The sequence below is a fragment of the Chironomus tepperi genome, unplaced genomic scaffold, assembly GCF_022539635.2.
Source record: "Chironomus tepperi strain 1889 unplaced genomic scaffold, CSIRO-AGI_Ctep_v1 contig_16, whole genome shotgun sequence".
Classification (NCBI taxonomy): domain Eukaryota; kingdom Metazoa; phylum Arthropoda; class Insecta; order Diptera; family Chironomidae; genus Chironomus; species Chironomus tepperi.
Window position 1 is genome coordinate 330,531 of NW_027226138.1, and position 23,512 is coordinate 354,042.

The 23,512-nt window shown below is 31.9% G+C and overlaps 1 protein-coding gene across 2 annotated transcripts in view; it reads left to right on the top strand.

The window, feature by feature from the left end:
• Positions 1–23,512, top strand: part of LOC139092156 (uncharacterized) — a 65,916-nt gene that overhangs the window by 8,470 nt on the left and 33,934 nt on the right. The window lies entirely within an intron of this gene.

The following is a 23,512-nucleotide window of genomic DNA, read 5'->3' on the forward strand; positions in this document are numbered from 1 at the left end:
GAGTCTTGAAAATTCGAGTCGACTACGAGTTATGCTTGAAACTTTAAAAACAAGAATTGCGAGACAATACAAAAGTCAACAAATCTAATTAAATCCATCTTGTAAGCTTCCGGAGGCTAGATAGGAATTTTCACGTAATTCTAAAAATATGTTTTTTCGTGTCTATGACAGTAAAAAAAAAGTCACAGGATTTTTGCGTTGGCTGATTACTAAGTTACTTCATCCTGAAAAACTTAATACCCACTTATCTATGTGAACTCAATAGTTCCCTAACAACCGAAATAAAAATATAATAATAATCATCACTTTGTGTAGGAAAATTATTCCACATTAATAAGCTTACATTAAGATACGAATTATTCCATTTCCATTTCAATGAAATATGTATAATTGAAGACGATTTTCTGGAACGGAAAAATCATGTATAAAAAGCTTTGAACTTTTTTTTAAGGAATCTTTTGCTAATTATATTTTGAATGACAAATTGCAAAATCCTCAATACATGGAATCTACTTTATAGTATTTATAATTTTAAACTACACAAAATTCATTATTAAAATATATATTTATGCATAAAAAAAAAGTTACTCCCAGTCATTATAATATCGTTTCCTTGTCTACAATTAAGTTTCTTTATAAAACAATAATTAAAATTTTCTTTCAACTGAATTTCCTTTTGATTCATAATTATATTCTTAAGTTCTATTCATAATTTTATATCAAAAAGTAAGTTTAAACTTCAATAGATTTTGTAACATCATCAAGTTTTCTTACATTAGTTAGTATAGGGAATACTTGATACTTATACAGTCTATAAGCACGAAAGCAATAAGATTCAAAGATGCAGATTTGATAATTCACAGTTTGATCAATTTTACACTCATGGAAAAATTTGAAAATCTAGTTTTTCTTAGAAAAAAAATATAGAAACGGTTGTAATGAGTCACCTTGGGTAACCGACGTTTCTGGAGTCGATTTATCCGTTTTGATATGGTACGGCAAGATTCAGTATGGTATAGGAACAAAATTTGTCAAGTCCTTATACTACTTTGTCTTACCAGGTGTACCAGTGGTGTACCAATAACACACATTGTTACAATTTGATTTGAGGAATGGCCTTTCAACCATTGTATATCATTGGGAGTGTAGGAGTAAGAAGGGATACAGAATTCATATTTGGAATTTAGCCATATAGTCAAGTATCTTTGAAAGCTCAGAATTTGAACCATGCGACCCGAAATCGTTAGACTGTCCGCTCGAAAATTCGTCATAACTCGTAAAAATTGAAACATCTAGAACAACACCCTACAGAAGATTATGACTTTTTGAGATGACAGAATTTTTCCAGAACTTCTGCAGAACTTCTCGACTCAAAAAGTCACTCCCCCTACAGAACCCCACCTAAAAATGACATTTCAGTTAAAAGTGAATTGTTTTCCATTAGATTTCCAATTAAAATAACAAAAAAAAAACATAATCTCCAAAGTTTTCATAACTGCCCACGTTTCCATACGTCAAAATCATAAAATGTCAACTCCATTATACAATTCAGGAAACATCTTACAAAAAGTTCTAAGTGAGATTTTCCAAGAGTTGCTATCTCTGTTTCAATGACTCATCCTTAAAAAAATTCAAAAGTTGTTTTGGCAAAAAAAAGAAACTTCCAAATATGCCCCGGCTTCACTTCCTAGAGCAGTTTACAGTATAAAAAGTATATATTTTATTATGCACAAATTGCTTCCAAAACAGGAATTTAAATAAAAATTGCGTTAGTTTTAGTTTTTTTTTGCATATCAAGAAACTTTCAATTCAAAATGTGACATTGCATTTACTTCCTTAGTAAGTAGCGAGTAAGACTAAAAGCATAAATAACAGAAATGAATGTTTGAGTGCTGCAATATCATAAAGAAATGAAAGAAAAAAAAGCACATAAAAATGAAATTGTGACACAGGCCGTATGAGATTGCGTGGGATGACTTTATAAGAAAGGAGACATACAAAAAAAATCTTAACTTTACAGCTTATTATCAATATCCAATGATACCTGAAATTTCGTATTATTATTTTCACAACACAAAAAGAAGAAATTCATTTTCTTACATCCCATGAATGAAGCATTATTGTGGATCTTCTATAAAATGAGAAATCAAAGCATGTTAGGACTAAAGTGACTTACATGCTCATATAATACATTATCCATATGTTCATCTTACAACAATCTTTATATTTTTTTAAACATTTCTTTTACTCATTCATTCATTCATTCATTCGTTCATTCATGTCTATGTGTGCTTACTTTACCATTCATTGAGACATACTGATGCCTACGTGCACATAAAAGTGTAAATACATCGCTAATTAAGTTCATTCATTTACATTTTTTTTTTATATTTATTTACAATTTTCGTTCATTCATTCACAAAAAACTTATACAACGACATTTTGTTGAATGAAGAAAAGACATCACAGCCTAGCTATAATATTTTTTTTTTGGGAACGTTCAAATGTGCTGTCAAATGTTACCATTTATGGAAAACTTAATAGTTCTTTCGTAGGTGTCTCTTTCTTATGCTTTAGATAATATGCATCATCTTTTATTTAAAATGATTTTTTTAAGGTCTTTGTGATGATGGAAGTATAAAGTCATTGAAAAATAGGTTTTGTAATAAAATGAGAAAATCAATGGATTCACAGATGATAAGACAAAGTCTTGCTGCACTTTAATATTGAAATGAATTTCGAAAGTTTTCTGAGGAATGGACAGAGAAGCCCGATTGGCACAATGCTGACGATGTCAGCCGAATCGCGACCATATGGCAACCAAATTGTGACCAGATGGCATCTAAATGACATTTTAAAGGCAGTTATCATAAAAATTGCCACTTATACACCATATGGCAGCTACATGGTCACGTGCCAGCTACTTGGTAACCACTTGATAGCCATGAACATTCTGTGCCAATCGGGAATTTAACAAAATCGTTCGAAAAAGTTCATAAAAATGTTTATGACTTGAAATTTCTACAAACTGAAGTCCACAAACAATAAAAATGAATACTTAAGTCTTGTTTACTGTACGATTACCAAGTACTCAAATTTTTATATTGAATTTAAGTAACTTTTAAGCAAATGAGATTGTATAAGGAGTAAATTATTTACTTTTGTGACTTGCCAACTGTTTAAAAGTTTTTCTTCTTGATGCAAGGATTTTTCATGATTTTTTTTTAGAAATGTATATGAAATATTCTCGTGGCTGATGTTTATGTCTAATATAATTAAGATCAAAAAGTTAAAATTGCATCAAATAATATTAAACAAAACTTGAGAACTCAAGTTTTCAATCCCGGAATTAAAATGTACTGAATACCAGAAACTTAGTCAAAAGGCTACATCCAGAGCTCGAATTTTGTATTAATTTGAGTCGAATTGATTCGATTGTTCCTTTAAAAATCCAAGTTGACTTCAAGCTCTAGCTGCTTCATCACTTCGTTGATGTTTCGTGCCATTCAAGGCTGAGTCAAAAGTTTTCTTAAGTTTAGACTTAAACAAGCTTTATTTCTCACATGTTTTACGAAAATTGGATTGACTTTTTCTTTTTTTGAAAAATGTCAAAATACCTCAATATCTCTAAGACATCTTTTACTTCTACTCCTTAAATTGCAATTCTAAATTCAAAATAATTTAAGAAAAATTGAATTCAACAACTTAATTATGCTTCTAATGTATTTCTTGACAACTAATTTAATTTTCTGAAAATATTAATTTTGAACAATTTTATAAAAATAAACAAATGACAAGAGAATCCAATAAATTCCAAAAAATTGCGTGACATTTTATTTTTAACGATAACATTAATTTTTATTGAATCGCAAGGAAATTTATTTTGACATATTTTTGCACTCTAAATTTTTGATCTCAAAAACATTCAAATTTGAGGAATTTTTCTAGAATGTTTTTGAGGTTTAAGATTCGAATTGGAATTTTTAAAAATTGTGATTTTTATATTTTTTTTTTTTTTCAAATTTCTTTCAAATCACAATTTTTAGAATTGAAAAAAAAATTAAAAAACCACAATTTTTACGAATTACACAACAGTTTCCGACTCTAAAAAATTTGTCATTTTCAAAGATCTTCTTAAATTCATAGTAAAGATTCCCATAAAACTCTTGATTATTGAATGCAATTAAAAAATTCTTCCCATGGAAATTCTATTCTTTAACACCACAATGATTAAACAGAAATGGATATGAATAGTGCAACGAATAAAATAGCATTATTACTAGTAATGAGATCTTGTTAACAGCAACTGTAATCTTTCCATTAATCATTTCATTATTCATTAATACCCGATCTGGACAACTCGAATATCATCTTTACTAGAGGTTAATGTGTTCTGTGGAATGGACATTTACCCCGGAAGGCACATGGTGTGGAAATGTCCTATTCCCTGGTCATCGTAATACTAGGTCCCTCGTCTTAGATGAAATCAGAGTTTTGATCAATTTCAAGCCAGTTGAGTGCCAGACCATGTGCTTTGATGGCGATTAGTTATTTTTGATCCAATGTGAATCGTAGGGCGTTAATAAAGCGTTCAACCGCTTTATTCCTGGCTAAAACAGCTACTTCTTTTAGTTTCTTGTGCTGTTGCTCTGCCTCCTTGTGGTTTCCTAAAGAATATAGGGTTTGGTCCTCAGTTCTGCATTTTCTGGATTTTAGATGCGCAGGTCTGTGGTTTTTGGCTGTACCTTATAGTTTATCGAAGGCTACAGCAATTTTGGACGAGCTCTTCCAGACTTTCACATAAAATACATAAACATATGCAGATCGGAATTAAATCTTCAAACTTGTTATTCATCTACATATCTTTCTACAATGAGTTATTCCTCTTAAGAACAAGCAGAATTAGTTCTTTTCATTAGAAACTTTTTAATCACAAATATAAGTTGATTTTCGGTATAAAACAAAGCAACAGTCTTTCTTTACACAGCACATCTGTTTTCATTATTTTGAAGTATATACTGTGCATTGTCCATACACCAATCACGTTCAATTTACCTTATTAGTAATAATTTTTTTCTGATTCTTACATTTCATCGTCCGGTGCTTTGTCTTCCTGAATTCTGAAGAATCATTCAAGAATGTAAATGAAAAGAAACTTTTTAATGTGTCAAAATGAATGTTTTTCAGTAAAATTTTTCATATTTTCATCATGATGAGTACTTCATCGCACCTATTATAATATATATTGAATAGAAGATTCAGTTGTTGAAAGGAAATAGCTTTCAATACGACACAAAAGAGTTTCAAAGTAAAAAGTGTTTATAACCAATTCAAATGTATTAAAAATCAGTAAGCTTAAGCTATTGTCGAAATGAATTGTTGCATAAATAAAAGACAGCCAAACACGCGATGTATATGTTATCAATCATGAGTTATAAGAGATTTAAAACGGCAGATAAGTGTCAAAATGATTGTTGATGAACATTACACACTAAAGCAACCAATTTTCAATTTTTTTATTTCTCTTCTTTGCGGTCTTTGTACTTGTTCCTTTTTTTACCTCTTTACAATATTATTTTTTTTATAGAACAGGCACAAGCAAAGCTCAAATGATCGCGTGAACGATATACAAAAGATATTACTCAAATCTTTCTTTTTATTTATTCATTATTTGACAGCATTAACAGAGGAAAGAAAAAAGATTCTTGAAGAAATCTCTCAACATTTGGGCTCGTGTCTACAACGATAAATGCGTTAATTTTTAATGAGACTTGACTTTCTGATTCGGCATTTTAGAGCCTATAATTAGAGTCAGAAACGTGTTAAGAGGTATTTAGGGTTGCTGATGTTTAGAGAATTGAATTGAATTGGGCATGACTCATTATGATTAATAAATTGTTTACTGCAGTTTACTAAAGATTTTGATGGTTTTGAGAATTAGAGAAATTTAGAGATCCTATCGTAGCATGGCACGCGTTTGCAGTCAAATTCACATGTTGATGGAACTATGTAACTAGATGTTAATATATATTTAATATAGTGAAATGTGGATAGAATATTATTTAACTAGCTATTAATTTAGTTCTGATATTAGTCATGCAAAGAACTAGACATAGAACTTGTTGTCAAATAATCTATCCCTACTTGATACTATCCCAAACAGAATAACGTGTTCGCACACTGTCGTCGATATCGGCGGTAAGTTGACTTGGCGGTATCGTGACGACTAATTCTGGGTTTGATCCTCTAAACACACTTTATACAAAGGTGATCAATGCAAGATAAACTCAAAGAAACCAAGTGGCTCGGTGGCGGGATGGTTTAGTACTTCGATTCTTAATTATTGCAATACCGACCCTGCCATCATAGGTTCGAATAGGTTCGTTTTTCACTTGTCCTTTTTCGAATCATATGTAGTAGAAACGTAACTCACAGCCTTCCTTTGCCAGACTGCATACAGTAATGTCATCAAAGAAATTGGTCTAAGCCCACTACAAACTAAAGGTGTCCTTAGTACTGATTTCTGGAACATCTTCACTCTTAACAGACAATAAGGATATACTCACTTAAATTAGCATGCTCATGAGCATGATCTTTGTCTGTTCGGGCACTCGTTAAGCAGTCATAAGCATCAAAATGTCTCAACACAGCTCTGGATCTCAATCATTTGAGTAGATACAAGATAAAAATACTAATAAGTCACTCGTGATCACGTATAAATTCTGATTCCGGTCAAACTAAAATAGGAAGCCCCCTAAACATCTTAAATACCACAATATTTAAAAAATTTATCTATTATTCTTAACACATGAATGCATGTTGCTTGACAAATTATTAATTTATGTTAAACATAATAATTTTTCATAAAGGTATACCACATTTAATAAATTGCTAAGGCCTAGTAGTTCAAAAATTTACATATTATACCGACAAGTAGAAAGAAGAGAAAGATCCGCGATATGGCCCATTAAAAATATTCAATTACAAAATATTTTATAGCTTAAAAGAAGGTGAGAGAGCGAAAAAGAAACAAAAGTGTTAAAATATATTTTTTTTAAAAAAAAATATATAAAAATAAAGTCAGAAGATAAATAAGAAAAGAAAGAAAATATGAAAAAAATAAAAGATATATTTTATAAAAATGTGAAATACCAGTATCCAACATTCAGGTCTTGAATGATTTGTTACTTTTGTTTCATACATAAATATTTTTGTTGTTCTCTCACGAGACTCATGTAAAATTTATGATTTTTTTGTGCGATAATAATAGCATAATGGAACCAACTAATTTTTCGTCACCAAAAAGTATTGAATTATAGTGTTTTTGAGATGTTGCCGATTGGTACATGCTGAAGTGCTGCCATCATTGCGACGAGGCGCCAGTATACTTAGAACCGAGGTCAAGCGGCAGTCGCTTGGTAAATTTCATTGCTTTTGTCTAGCTTAACTAAGTCGCTAACATTTAAAAGTGTGCTCATCGGGGTTGCATCTATAAATCTTGAAACAGAGACTCTTTTTTGGCTAAAACATCTTGGAAGTTAATTTATTGAGCAAATAACAGAGCTCAACTCAACTTCTCCATTCAATATCTAAGTCGACTTCAAGGCTCCAATAAGTTAGGATCGATTAGAATTCTAGTCATTATAAGAAATATTCAAATTAGTTTAGTAGATTTTCAAATTTTCAAAGCAGCAGCTGCATTTACTCATCTCAACTAATTTTGAAACTATAAATACATTTACAAATTTTCAGAACTACCTAAATATGCGACAGCAAAAATTAGCTATATTTTCGAAAAATCCAAAAAAAATACACAAATAATTTATTTCATTTAAATTAGAAGAACTTTCAGTATATTTTATTGTTAAAATTGATAAAATAACGACTTTCTAATGTTCAAAAAATATCGGACAAAGTCGTCCATCCAAAATTAGTGATTTGTCCGAGCTTAATTCGTAATCAGCCATCAGAGTGCTGTACAAGTTCGCGTCTTCAAGATGAATTCGCATCTTAACATTTAAACGGCGATGTAGCGCTGCCATAGCCCCGAAAGGCTCACAGAGTAGAAATTAGTAAAAACCTAGCCCCAGCTAAGATGACTCTAGTTTAAGACCGCATTTCATCGAATCTGGATTGAGACCAGAGAGAAACTGACCTGGTGCATGATTTCAGATCATTTATACGCCATATGTTTTCGGGAAACGAAGACGTTGTGCTGTTTGAGCAGGTCAATCAATATAGTTTTCCAATTATCATATGATAATTCAAGGATCAATTTTGGGATTGATTTCCGAAATCAAAGGGAACTTGGGCATAAAATGGTCTAAAGAGCATTGTTTCGTACCTTTTTGGCGAAAAAACATAAAAATGACATGCATGTGTCTTGACAGCTCCGTGACTCGAGTTTGCACATTAAATTACTCCAAATAAAAACTTAAGATATCAACTTTAATTCTATTTCGAGTCAGATCAATTATTCCATACAAATTTCGAGTCGATTTCGAGCTCTGCTGCGAAATTTCAAAAATCTTATGTCCCCTAGACTATAAATATAAAACAGCACACGAAGCAAACCCTACGAAAATAATAATATTCACAATAATTCACTACTGCAACAGTCATAAATCCCAGTAGAAAAGCATTTTATTTCAGCTATTAATTTTGAAGGTTTTACAGCACCACATCGACATTCAAAAATAACGCAAATGAAGAGAAAAAGAAAATAAAATTGAAGACAGGAAAATTACGGATGACAATTAAAAAGTCATTAGTTCTCAAAATATAATATATATTTTGGACATACCATATTTCGCACTCGAAAGCTGACAATTCTTTTTCTTTCACTCGACAGATTTACTTTGAGACACAAAAAAATTATTTTTTTTTTTTCATTTCCTTCTCCAACTTATTTTCAAGATCACGTCGTAACTTTTATTTTTATTTACATGAACATGATTGTTGTAGACAGAGAGTATGAAAAAAAAAGTATGAAATAACTTTACAGCACTTTTATTGGTTTTCAAAACGTCTAAATTATGGACTGCAGCGAAAGGCATTAAAAACAGTAGTAATATGTATTTTAAAACAGAAACTCCTTGGCGAAAAAAAAAGAGAATTACTTCATGACATTTACATACATATTACATTGAACCGACAGCATCTTTCAGAAACAAATTACTCTGTACGTCAATGAAGGTGAGTGAAAAAAGTCAATTAAAGACTATTTCTCCTTACCTCATAAATGTCTCCTGGAATGATATTCATTTGCCATAAGTTTTAAAGAATTATTAGTCATAAGATACAGCACAGAAACAATTCTTTTATTTTTTTCTCACTTTTTAATTCATTTTAACGGCTAACGTGTGAGACATAACGACGGAAAAACATCAACTCTTTAATATTAATTTTAATAAAAAAAAATATATGAAAAGGGAAGAAAGAAGACAACGAAATATATGTATGACATGTTGTCCTTGGGGAATGTGAAGAATTAATGAAATTGGATGATTTTTGCTTCTTTAAATATTTAAATCTTTTTTAAAGAATTTTATGACTGTTGTTCTAGTTGAATTAATTTTTTTAAAATCTTATCTAAAAAGTTTAGTTTTGGATGAATTCATAATCTTGTTTTGATCTTCTATAGAAGTAGTGAGAAACTTTCCCGACCTGCACATCATGTTCATTAGGATACCGTTTTGTCGTTGAAATAGCAATAAGACGCAAAATTGCTCTAACTGTACCGTTACGGCTAATTTTGACTCATTTTAAATGCAAAAAATGCTGCTCGCCATTTTGTGTTGCTCGGACTTTTAGATGCATACCTCGAGTCCTCTAGTCCTCTAAAACTGTTCGACATTAAAATGGAAGAAAAAGTCTATTCAAGCTTCACAAAACTCAAAAATTATGCTGTATTTTTGAAATTTTAATTGCATCAAAATAGCTTTTTATTCAAAAATCTAAAGCACAACATTATGCCGCAGAATACAAATTACCAACTCTGTCCTTTATGCTGCAGAAAACAACTGTTCTATCAATATTCAAAGGTAGCTCATGTCCCTATGTCTCTAGCATTGCTTCAAAGTTCTGACTCCTTAATCTAACGTTGCCCAGATCTTCAATTTAGGTTAAGACTTAAAACTAGAACTCATCTGAAAATTGCTGAAATTGCGCATTTTTATTTTTTTTCATTAACAAAAATTGCTAAAATTGTAAAATCTGTTCAATTTTCAGAGTATCTAGCCTTGATTTATGCTTAATTTTGCCAATTAATTAATCGACGTATTTAAATTTCCTAAAAAGTACAAATTGGGAAAAAGTTGGTTTCGAACTGACGACCTTCAAGTTACCATATCAAATATGACCTTACTTGTTTTACTCAAGTTTTACCAGCAAGGCTCTTAACAGCTTAAATGCATATATTTTTGCGAAAATTGTTGAGTTACTTACGTAACGAATATGAGTAAATCAAGACATGCCATTATTTGAAACTTGAGTATCTCGTAAAGTATCAATTCCACGGTCAAAACTTTTGACTCAAAAGATATTTTATTGATGGATATGAGTAAATCAGGATTTCTTGTTGCTTACTAGCTAAATCAGTCAACTCAAATAAGCCCAAATTTCCTTAATTTGAATAATCCTTGATTCGAACACTTTATGATTTTAAACTTACTAAAAAGCACCTATGGCTGATTGATTTCCATATTATGTATATTCATTCAAGATTAAGATCCTCATCAGCCTACACACTTGCCGTAATTTCATACCATATACAGTAGCGCTCAAAATTATAAGGACAGTACAATATTATTTACATTTTGTATGATTATGACTCTTCTACTTATCCAAATGAGCTGAAATTTGGAATAGTTGTAGAGTTTACAATGTCCTGTTATATGGTTCTAACAAAATATACTATAATTAAGTATTTTTGAAATAACCGTTAAAAAACCAAAATGGCTGCCGCTCAAAATGATAAGGACACTTCTTTATGATAAAAATTTATTTAATTTAGCAATGTTAATGAACTTTTTTGAATTAAAACTTAAAGTTTGTTGGATAATCTTTAATTTAATGTATGATTTATGCTTCTATCAATGAGATTTATCAATTAATTTTAATTTTTTAAACATGTGAAAATTTCCTCATATTTTGATAAAATTCCATGCAAATATTGTTTAATTAATTACAATAACTATTCAAAATCATTCATAAACCAATTATTTAGTAGTTTACATCCATTTATGTGTGACACAGTTAATTAAAGTGAATATTTTTCGAAAAAAATTGTTTTCTCTTAGCAAAATTTTTGTAAACATTCAACAAAAATGGAAATTTTTTAACTAAATATTCCGATTACAATGCTGAAATAAATTTATATAAAAAAAAACTTTTTTTAAAAAGTACACGCTTTTATTCAAGAGTGAACTAAAAAGAAGAAAATAATTTTTTTCCGGACACACAAATATAAAACAAAATTTTTAACTAAAAATAAAAGCGTGGGGCGCTCATAATAGACATAAAGTTATACATTCTTAGTTACTTGGATATAGTCTTGAAATTGTATATATGTCAACGTTTACCATATACAGTAATCGAATACCCTTGCAGACTATGAATATTCTCATTTTAATGAGCGTGTTTATATGTACACTCAATTAATATAATTGAACATGCTCAACTATATGAGCATACTCATGAGCATGCTCCTTATCTGTTCGGGATAATTGCTTACAATTTCCAAATTCTTTTTATGCACTAATTTAACTTTTTTTAGTGCTAAAATTTTCTAAAGTAGGTTATACTTATTTGAAATATAGTATATTTAGAATTTTATCAATTTAAATATCAAACCAATTGGAGTAAATCTGCTTGATATAGCTTGTTGTGTAGTGGGCTTGAATTTCCAAGTAACTAAGAATGTATAACATTATGTCTATTATGAGCGCCCCACGCTTTTATTTTTAGTTAAAAATTTTGTTTTATATTTGTGTGTCCGGAAAAAAATTATTTTCTTCTTTTTAGTTCACTCTTGAATAAAAGCGTGTACTTTTTAAAAAAAGTTTTTTTTTATATAAATTTATTTTATCCTTTTTAGTCATATCAAGTAATAGATTTTTCGACCCATGTGTATTCAATTCGTTTAAGTAAATACTTAAAATATTTCGGTGACGGTTCACTTCGCTTCGCTTCGTTCGTCCGACTGTGTATAGATCACAGTAGTATCGGACTCCACTTCGCTTCGCTTCGTTTGTCCGACTGTGTATAGATCACAGTAGTGCCGGACTCCACTTCGTTCGTCCGACTGTTATTAGGTCACAGTGGTGTCGGACTCCACTTCGCTTCGCTTCGTTCGTCCGACTGTGTATAGATCACAGTAGTGCCGGACTCCACTTCGCTTCACTTCGTTCGTCCGACTGTTATTAGGTCACAGTGGTGTCGGACTCCACTTCGCTTCGCTTCGTTCGCCCGACTGTTATTAGGTCACAGGAGTGTCGGACTCCACTTCGCTTCGCTTCGTTCGCCCGACTGTTATTAGGTCACAGGAGTGTCGGACTCCACTTCGCTTCGCTTCGTTCGCCCGACTGTTATTAGGTCAGAGTAGTGTCGGACTCCACTTCGCTTCGCTTCGTTCGCCCGACTGTTATTAGGTCACAGGAGTGTCGGACTCCACTTCGCTTCGCTTCGTTCGCCCGACTGTTATTAGGTCAGAGTAGTGTCGGACTCCACTTCGCTTCGCTTCGTTCGCCCGACTGTTATTAGGTCACAGTAGTGTCGGACTCCACTTCGCTCCGCTTCGTTCGCCCGACTGTTATTAGGTCACAGGAGTGTCGGACTCCACTTCGCTTCGCTTCGTTCGCCCGACTGTTATTAGGTCAGAGTAGTGTCGGACTCCACTTCGCTTCGCTTCGTTCGCCCGACTGTTATTAGGTCACAGGAGTGTCGGACTCCACTTCGCTTCGCTTCGTTCGTCCGACTGTGTATAGATCACAGTAGTGCCGGACTCCACTTCGCTTCACTTCGTTCGTCCGACTGTTATTAGGTCACAGTGGTGTCGGACTCCACTTCGCTTCGCTTCGTTCGCCCGACTGTTATTAGGTCACAGGAGTGTCGGACTCCACTTCGCTTCGCTTCGTTCGCCCGACTGTTATTAGGTCACAGGAGTGTCGGACTCCACTTCGCTTCGCTTCGTTCGCCCGACTGTTATTAGGTCACAGTAGTGTCGGACTCCACTTCGCTTCGCTTCGTTCGCCCGACTGTTATTAGGTCACAGGAGTGTCGGACTCCACTTCGCTTCGCTTCGTTCGCCCGACTGTTATTAGGTCAGAGTAGTGTCGGACTCCACTTCGCTTCGCTTCGTTCGCCCGACTGTTATTAGGTCACAGTAGTGTCGGACTCCACTTCGCTCCGCTTCGTTCGCCCGACTGTTATTAGGTCACAGGAGTGTCGGACTCCACTTCGCTTCGCTTCGTTCGCCCGACTGTTATTAGGTCAGAGTAGTGTCGGACTCCACTTCGCTTCGCTTCGTTCGCCCGACTGTTATTAGGTCACAGTAGTGTCGGACTCCACTTCGCTCCGCTTCGTTCGCCCGACTGTTATTAGGTCAGAGTAGTGTCGGACTCCACTTCGCTTCGCTTCGTTCGTTCGACTGTATATAGATCACAGATTGGGAAGATCCAGTAACATCCAACACCATATTTGTGCAGTATAGTAAGATCCAGTAACATCCAGCGCCATATTTATACAATATAGCAAGATCCAGTAACATCCAGCACCATATTTGTGCAGTATAGTAAGATCCAGTAACATCCAGCACCGTATTTATACAGTTTAGGAAGATCCAGGAACATCCAGAACCATATTTATACAATATAGCAAGATCCAGTAACATCCAGCACCATATTTGTGCAGTAAAGTAAGATCCAGTAACATCCAGCACTATATTTGTGCAGTATAGTAAGATCCAGTAACATCCAGCACCATATTTATATAGTTTAGGAAGATCCAGGAACATCCAGAACCATATTTATACAATATAGCAAGATCCAGTAACATCCAGCACCGTATTTGTGCAGTATAGTAAGATCCAGTAACATCCAGCACCGTATTTATACAGTTTAGGAAGATCCAGGAACATCCAGAACCATATTTATACAATATAGCAAGATCCAGTAACATCCAGCATCATATTTGTGCAGTATAGTAAGATCCAGTAACATCCAGCACCGTATTTATACAGTTTAGGAAGATCCAGGAACATCCAGAACCATATTTATACAATATAGCAAGATCCATGAACATCCAGAACCATATTTATACAATATAGCAAGATCCAGTAACATCCAGCACCGTATTTGTGCAGTATAGTAAGATCCAGTAACATCCAGCACCGTATTTATACAGTTTAGGAAGATCCAGGAACATCCAGAACCATATTTATACAATATAGCAAGATCCAGTAACATCCAGCATCATATTTGTGCAGTATAGTAAGATCCAGTAACATCCAGCACCGTATTTATACAGTTTAGGAAGATCCAGGAACATCCAGAACCATATTTATACAATATAGCAAGATCCATGAACATCCAGAACCATATTTATACAATATAGCAAGATCCAGTAACATCCAGCACCGTATTTGTGCAGTATAGTAAGATCCAGTAACATCCAGCACCGTATTTATACAGTTTAGGAAGATCCAGGAACATCCAGAACCTTATTTATACAATATAGCAAGATCCAGTAACATCCAGCATCATATTTGTGCAGTATAGTAAGATCCAGTAACATCCAGCACCGTATTTATACAGTTTAGGAAGATCCAGGAACATCCAGAACCATATTTATACAATATAGCAAGATCCAGTAACATCCAGCACCATATTTGTGCAGTATAGCAAGATCCAGTAACATCCAGCATCATATTTGTGCAGTATAGTAACATCCAGGAACATCCAGCACCGTATTTATACAGTTTAGGAAGATCCAGGAACATCCAGCATCATAATTGTGCAGTATAGTAAGATCCAGTAACATCCAGCACCATATTTATACAGTTTAGGAAGATCCAGTAACATCCAGAACCATATTTATACAATATAGCAAGATCCAGTAACATCCAGAACCATATTTATACAATATAGCAAGATCCAGTAACATTCAGGCACATTATGTTAAGATTCTGTTAACATCCAGTCACACTATTTCCATAATATCAAGATCTAGATTCATTATGTCCCGATTCAATATTACTGAATAAATTTTGATGGAAATTTCATTTTAATTTAACGGTATTTTAAGATTCAAACTATAACGGTTTTTTGAATTTTAAATATTCCACGAGAAAAATACTTAACTTTGTTTTTTCTCTTCCGAAAATACTGTGAACGAATACTATATTTAACATAATTAATAGCTGGTATTATTAATCAATGCACAATAAATCATAGAAACTAATTTTCAACCTTATAAATGGTCTAATTCATGTACATTAGAAATATACTTGATTGACTTTGGATTTTTTCCCATCTCAAATTTTATTTAATTAATTATAGCATAATTAAGAATTCTTGAGATTTCAAAATGCCTAAATATTGTATTGTCATCGGGAATACACATGTAGAAAAATTTTGAGCTCAATAGGATCAACAGAAGTGGTCGAAAAATCGATTCCAAGATTTGACGCATACAAACAGAGTGACTTAAATAAAAGCGTGTAATTAGTCTATACTTCTTTATTTTTGATCATACTTTAACATATATTCAGCTTGGGAACTGTCACTAAAGAATCAAGTGACAAATCAATCGATTTTGTCCTGCAAATCAAGGCCATTGAATATGGCAGATAGGAATTTTTTGAAAATTATCAAAATACGTTTTTCAAATGCAAAGTTTTGGCATAAATGACCTAAATTTGGCATTTTTAATCATCTTATGCTTTAAATTTTGCGCTTCCAGCATTAGAATTAATTTTTTTACAAAAAAATTTTTCCAAGTAATTTTGTGTCATTAGATGGTCATACAAATCGATTGATTTTTCACTTAATTCTTTATTGGCAGTTCCCAAGCTGAATATATGTTAAAGTATGATCAAAAATAAAGAAGTATAGACTAATTTCAGCATTGTAATCGGAATATTTAGTTAAAAAATTTCCATTTTTGTCGAATGATTACAAAATTTTTGCTTAGAGAAAACAATTTTTTCGAAAAATATTCACTATTATTAACTGTGTCACACATAAATGGATGTAAACTAGTAGACATTTAGTTAATTTATGATTTTGAATAGTTATTTTAATTAATTAAACAATATTTGCGTGGAATTTCATCAAAATATGTGAAAATTTTCATGTGTTTAAAAAACTAAAATTAGTGGATAAATCTCATTGATAGAAGCATAAATCATACATTAAATTAAAGATTATCCAACAAACTTTAAGTTTTAATTCAAAAAAGTTCATTAATATTCCTAAATTGAATAAAATTTTATCATAAAGAAGTGTCCTTATCATTTTGAGCGGCAACCATTTTTGTTTTTTAACGGTTATTTCAAAAATACTTAATTATAGTATATTTTGTTAGAACCATATAACAGGGCATTGTAAACTCTACAACTATTCCAAATTTCAGCTCATTTGGATAAGTAGAAGAGTCATAATCATACAAAATGTAAATAATATTGTACTGTCCTTATCATTTTGAGCGCTACTGTAAGTATAATAATATTCAAGGGATAATAAGGAGAGGAACAGATACAAATTAAGAAAAAATAAACAAAAAATTTATTCAAAAAAAGCTTTTCCGTCTATAAATAGTCCATGTGATGTGATTCTTAACCAACTGTATGATGTAGTCATGGTGTAGCGTCATTAATGACAGATCAAAATATTTACATTCAAAATTTTTATAATTACAAGGGGTATTTTTAGAAGAAGAGGTGTAATAAAGATGATGTGATTCATCTCCACATACTCGTTTTCATCTTGCGTCCAAAAATTGGAAGTAAACATTAAACAGTACATGAGTAGTAGGTTGAGTAGTAAAACAATAGACAATCATGTGACTAAACTTTAAAATGTTAAATTTAGATTTAATAAAATCATTGTAAAGTAAAAAGAATAAGTTTGAAGGATATTCAAATTTCATGCCTAAGCATGAACATTTTAATTATTATTTTCATACCTAAAATTAGAATCCATCAATGATTATTGACTTTTAATTAGTCAGTTATTCAATTTTTAGCGCATTTTTGAAATTTTTTTCAAAAAGGTAGCTTAATAAGACACAATGTTCGGTCGTTCGTTCGTTCGGCTGTCATTAAAAACTTTTTATCTAGACATCGTAGAGAGCTCGAAATGGTTTTAAAAGATCAGTTCCATAAAGTTATTGGCGCCCCGGGCATTTAAAAGTTTCAAATCAAAGCATAAATACTATAATTAACAATTTTTCATTTTCATATACAACAACAACAAAAACAACAACACGTTTTTTCATTGTTTTATAGTGTTTTTCAATGTTTTTCGATGTTTTTACAGTGTTTACTGAACAATGTTTGAATTTTTTTTTACCGTTATGAGGTTTGAATTATGAAAATCCGTTAAATGATTAAGTTCTTAAATTTGTAGAAGTTTTATATGGATCTTGTGTTTTTGGTCTGGAAGTGAACTGGATCTTACTGGATCTTATGTTTTAGGTCTGGAAGTGAACTGGATCTTACTGGATATTTGTTTTAAGGTCTGGAAGTGAACTGGATCTTACTGGATCTTGTGTTTTAGGTTTGAAAGTGAACTGGATCTTACTGGATCTTTGTTTTTAGGTCTGGAAGTGAACCGGATCTTACTGGATCTTTGTTTTTAGGTCTGGAAGTGACCTGGATCTTACCAGATCTTGGTTTTTAGGTTTGGAAGTGACCTGGATCTTGGTTTTTAGGTCTGGAAGTTACCTGGATCTTACTGGATCTTGTGTTTCAGGTCTGGAAGTAACCTGGATCTTGGTTTTTAGGTCTGGACGTGACCACGATCTTCCTGGATCTCATTTTAGTGGGTCTGGAAGTGACTTATTAATCAATTACTGATCGCTGGGACAAAAATGCGCTTAAGTCCCTCGATCAATAACACGAGGACTTCTGTAATTTTTTATCAAGATAAACATTGAGTATTGAATAAATTCTTTCCTAATTTATTCATTCACAAAATTTATGCTGTAAATTTGGAATTTCTGATGTCATAAATAGATCCATCATTATTTTTATTGCGTACGCGGTTCTGACTCTTCAATTTATTTTAAAAATTGAATAAATTTGAAATTTTGATTTGAATATTTTAAAATTACACCTAATTATGTCATGAACGCCCAATCAATTTGGATAGGCATAGGCATTATTGAATATGTAATGCTTTTTGCGTCATTGATATCTTTACAGACTCGCCTTACATTAGAAATATTCTTATATTTGAAGCATAAGACAGTAAAAGAAATTGTTCAGTCTCAAATCGGTAATTTGAGACTTTTGGAAGGTCCATTTAAGATAATCGAATTCTTTTGTCCCTTGAGTACATTGTTTTGATCCTTAATAATATTAATTCTTCTTAAGTGATCAATTAGTACCTAATGAACATTAAAACTTGTTGCTGAAGAGCCTTATTTGGTCAAAGAACTAGATTCATATGGAGTCGTTCAGTTATTGCATTACACAAAAAACTATCAAGTGTTCAGGCAGAGTTCCAAGTCGACTAAAATTTCATATGGAGTCGAGTCATGGTGGTGCCAAATATGGTTTAAAGCCAGCTGTTTGGATATGTGGAGCTTCGAGCACAAGACTTTCCATCTGACACTGTGGCTGGCTCTGTCACCCAATTTGTACAAATTCTCTCTCCGCACGAAAAGCTTCATTCTAACATTTAAGATTCTTCATCATATCGATAAAATTTCAGTTCACGACCTCTGCCATAAAAGTTATCAAAAAAGTTTATCCATCAAGCTATTAAGCTTAAAAGTTCACAAAATTCACTAATTGATGTCGTAGGTAAAGGCCTACTGCAAACAGAACAATTTATCTGACAAATTGACTTAATACAAATTTTATAGACTGTCGCACAGTCCAGAAGATCACTTGACATTCAACCAAATCCCATACGCATTCCCTCAAATCGTGAACTTTTGTACAAAAAACACTTTTTGTCCAAACAAACTTATAACTTTTGTAGGTGTTTCCAATACATTATTCAACCCCAGAAAAATGCGTCTAAATTATTCATTAACAAAAAAAAAAGTTGTTCCTTTATTCCATAAACAATCGAATCAATGACGTAATTGATGATATCGTTCTCAATTTTATATTTTTTACTGTTTTTAGGCAATTCAATGAATTTCTCCCACTTTATTTCCTATTCTTTGTTGTGTTTTGTTATTTACAAAAGAAAATTTTCTGAAGAAAAATGCCAAAGTTTTGTTGAAAACACAGAAAAGTCAGTGAATATAGGGAAATACCTACAAAAAAAGATGAAAATCAAAACATTTTTGCTTCGTTTTCTTCGAAAACTTTGATTTGCTAATGTATACAAAATATTTTTCATTGCCATGCTCGTGAAAATTTCTTATTAAAAAATAGAAAGAAAGGCAAGGAATGAGAAAATCACGCTACGAATAAACTATCCAGCTCACATGTTTACATTATTCCTATACAGAAAAAAAAAATCTGATTTTTTGCTATTTTTAAATACGGCAACGTTTCCATCTTAAAAATAGATCAATGAAGAATTCTTTGCAGTTGCCCACGATTTTTGGGTAGTGTTGTTTTTGACTGTACAAAAAAAAAGAAATTAAGTTACGTTATAATATCTCAAATGATTACGATGATTTGTTTTATTTCTTCTACTTTGAATAATATACACAAAAGGGATGGGAAAAATTAAGAAAATTTTTTGAATTGTTTGTTTAAGCTATTAAATTGTTGATATACATACACTACCGGGTGTTGATGCCAAGTACAAGTTCAATGATATTTTCAAGCACATAGCTTTTTGTGTACATCAGTGTATATAATATTTTATTAAAGCTAGATTATGCAATATAGTAAACAATTTGAAATTTATTCCTTAATCCATACTCAATATTCACACTTTTAAGCATAGCTCGAATTTTACTTGGATTTTGTATGGATAATTAGACTTGAGTCGACTCAGCTTCATATGAAATTCTAGTAGACTTAAAGCTTTGCTTTTAAATGTTTTTAACTTGACGGTGATTGCCAAAATTGGTTGTTTTGCCAAATGGCTTCTAATTGCTTCTAGGTGTACTGCCTACAATTAAGATTAAACCCAGGCAACTCAAGAATATAAAACTAAATTAAATTGAGTTCAAATATCAACTCTATTGGATTTCAAACTCATTAGCATCAACATGAGTACCAAATCTAGTCCTATTTCTCCATGAGCCTGGGACAAAAGTTTTAAGTTATGTGTCAAAAACAAAGTAGGGTTCAGGCAAGAATCTTAGGACTGTATTTTAGATGCACAATTCCTCTGTGTTTGGCTTTACCTTTTGGTTCGTCCAATACTGCAGGGCTGTATTTTTGGCAAATTACAAATACTTCAGAATCCAAATTTCTTTAGAAGCATCTAGAATAAGGGTATGTTTCAGAAATTGGATTTGATATCCCTCCTGTTATCCTAGCAGTTTATTTTGTTGTACTCGCCAGATTCTTACTTTAATTCTGTCTGTGTATCATACAATTACGTTCTATCCCAAGTGGACTGAAATTTAATCCACTGGTTAATGTTAAGTTCAAACAGGTCTACCTTACAAGTCTTCTAACAGCTATCTACATAATCTCTAAACGAATCCACATATTTTCTACACTAATCATTATCCAGCAGTTTATTTCAAAGGAGATCTTTAACTACACCCATGCAGAGCCCGAAGTCGACACGAGTTTTGTATAGAAAAGTCGACTCGACTTCATATAGGGCTTAGTCGTTCGAAAATTCAGTGTCAGAAATGTGATGTAATTGGCTTTTTTCTCTTTTCCTGGATATTTAGGGTAATATTTAAATAGTGTATCTTATATAGTTCTAAAAAACCAACATTTTGATGTATAATATGATAAATAAAACACTATAATTAAGCCGAAATTTGAAAAACAAACTCAATTTCTGACACTGAAAATTTGTTACTTAATCTGAATTTTTGAACAAAAATGCTTGTTATTTTATAAATAATGAGTTCTAAGGAACAAAAATTAGTCGTACTAGTTCATTTTTCAGTGCTCTACGTTGTGAAGTATCTAAAGTTAGGCTAAAACCTGTTTAAAGTAGTTGAATTAATGTTATTTTGTAAAAACGTTAAGAAAATTTTGAATTTTTCCATACAAATTTTTCGGAGTTTACAACAACAAAAATATTCACAAAAATTAAAAAAAAATTAAAATTAATAGTTTAATTTGTTAATTAATGAACTGAAATAGAACTAGAGGCTGTATTTATGTTTCCTTTTTGTGTTTTGGTACTCAGATTATTTAACAGAAGTCGTTTTGAGTGATTTTAGTAAATGGAACTTTTTTTTCGTCTAAGCCCTATAATATTCGAGACGACTCCTTAACTTCTGTCGTATATTGACTTATTCGCATCAAATGAATTGTATACATCATCTAATTTTCCTCATTGCCCAATTCTGTGCAGAAATAAAAAGTTCATCTTTCTATATTTAAATTTTTCGCGCTTTTTGTTTAAATGGGAATATATATTTGAAAAGATGTACATGATATATTTATTTTGAGTATAACGATGACGGTTGTTTGAGGATTCTTTTTATATTTTTAGAAACATGTGAAATTTTTCGTTTCATTATAATTTTTATTACCATTTCGGGTAATTCATTTGGAATTGAAATTTTCTCTTCAATTACATAGAAACGACAGCTATGACGATAATGATGTATTTTCAATCATCACACTGACTCTCTGAGAAAGTTTTTTTTTTTTCCTTTTTGTGAGCATTTATCATATGAGAGAGAGTCAAAATATACTGCAACATGTTGCTTCGCGACGATGAAAAACATCGTAAAAATATCGAAATATATTCATTGCCTTGATTGGACTTGGAATGTAAATAAAATCATATTTAGCATAAAATACCTAATTATGCTACTCTCAAGAGGATAAATACTTCAGGCACTAAGTTTCTATTTTGGCTCATTAATTGGAATTGTTAGCTTTAAGAATTTAATTATGCATACAGTACAGTTCCTTACAATCCTCATTTAAATTTTTAAGGCATCCAAATTTATTCTATATTTCCATATCGTAATACAATCATCGTTCCACGCTAAGGATAACATCAACTTTGACATTTCCTAATCTCTAGTGACTTTTTTTTTAAGAGCTTTGACATTTAAGGGAAATGCCTCAATTGCTATTGAATAAAAAATATAATAATTGACATCAGGCATAATTTCACAAATTTTACTACAATTGTGGATGGATACAAATTTATGAATAATTTAGAATATTTTTATCAGTTCATACTACTATTTACGTCATGCAATAACAAAAAGAAGAAGAATTTCATTGACTTTTGGTTCCACTCACACACACAAAGGCAGCTATTTTTCATGAATGAACCTTTCGAGGGGTAGTTGAATTTCCCCTAAGAATCACTCATAACAGATACATGATGAAAAGTAAAAAGAAAACTTTTTCATTCATGAAAAAATAAAAAGGCATTGAGCTTGAATGAATGAATATGAATGCCTTTGTATGTAAGTGTGAAGGGGCAAATTTAACGCATGGCTATTACAAATATTGAGCTTTCAACTACCATTAAAAGCTTAAAATGAATTTTTATTTTGTACTTCTTGATTACGTAAAACAATTCTAATTGATTTCTGATAACGCAGGCGCTATCGATACATATACATGTATAATGTCAATAAAATCGAGCACATTTTTAAGAGAACAAACACGAATTATATGACTGTAGTAGACATACACATCCCTTTGTCTTTTATGTATTGGAACTGAAAAAAATTTATGAATGAAATGACGTCAGCAGAGTGAAAAAAATCATCTTTTTTTTTGCCTTCCATATAAGCATTTACAAATGCAACAACAATTTTGAAGTAGGCACAAAGTTTTCTTCTTAGCATGAAATTTTATGAATGAAATTCTCGACATCCATCATTGTAACATCAAGAAATGGATGGAAAAAAAAAATCAATACTACTGAATTGATTACGAGCACATTCTTTTTTTTGGGTGGTATAAGGCTGCTATGCCTATAATGGAATATTTATTGCAGGTTGTTCATGATTGTTTTCGGTATTATTTCTAGGGATTTTAGCAGTGCTATTTTTGGATATTTCTTAGAAATCCTGGAGGTCTATCAATAATAGAACGAATTGGCTTGTCGATGGAAAATTCGGTTGTAGGATGGCATGACTCTGACTTGGAAACGGATTCGGATTGAGTCTTGCATCATGGAAAAGTCACGCTGACCTGGTGATAGATTTTGGA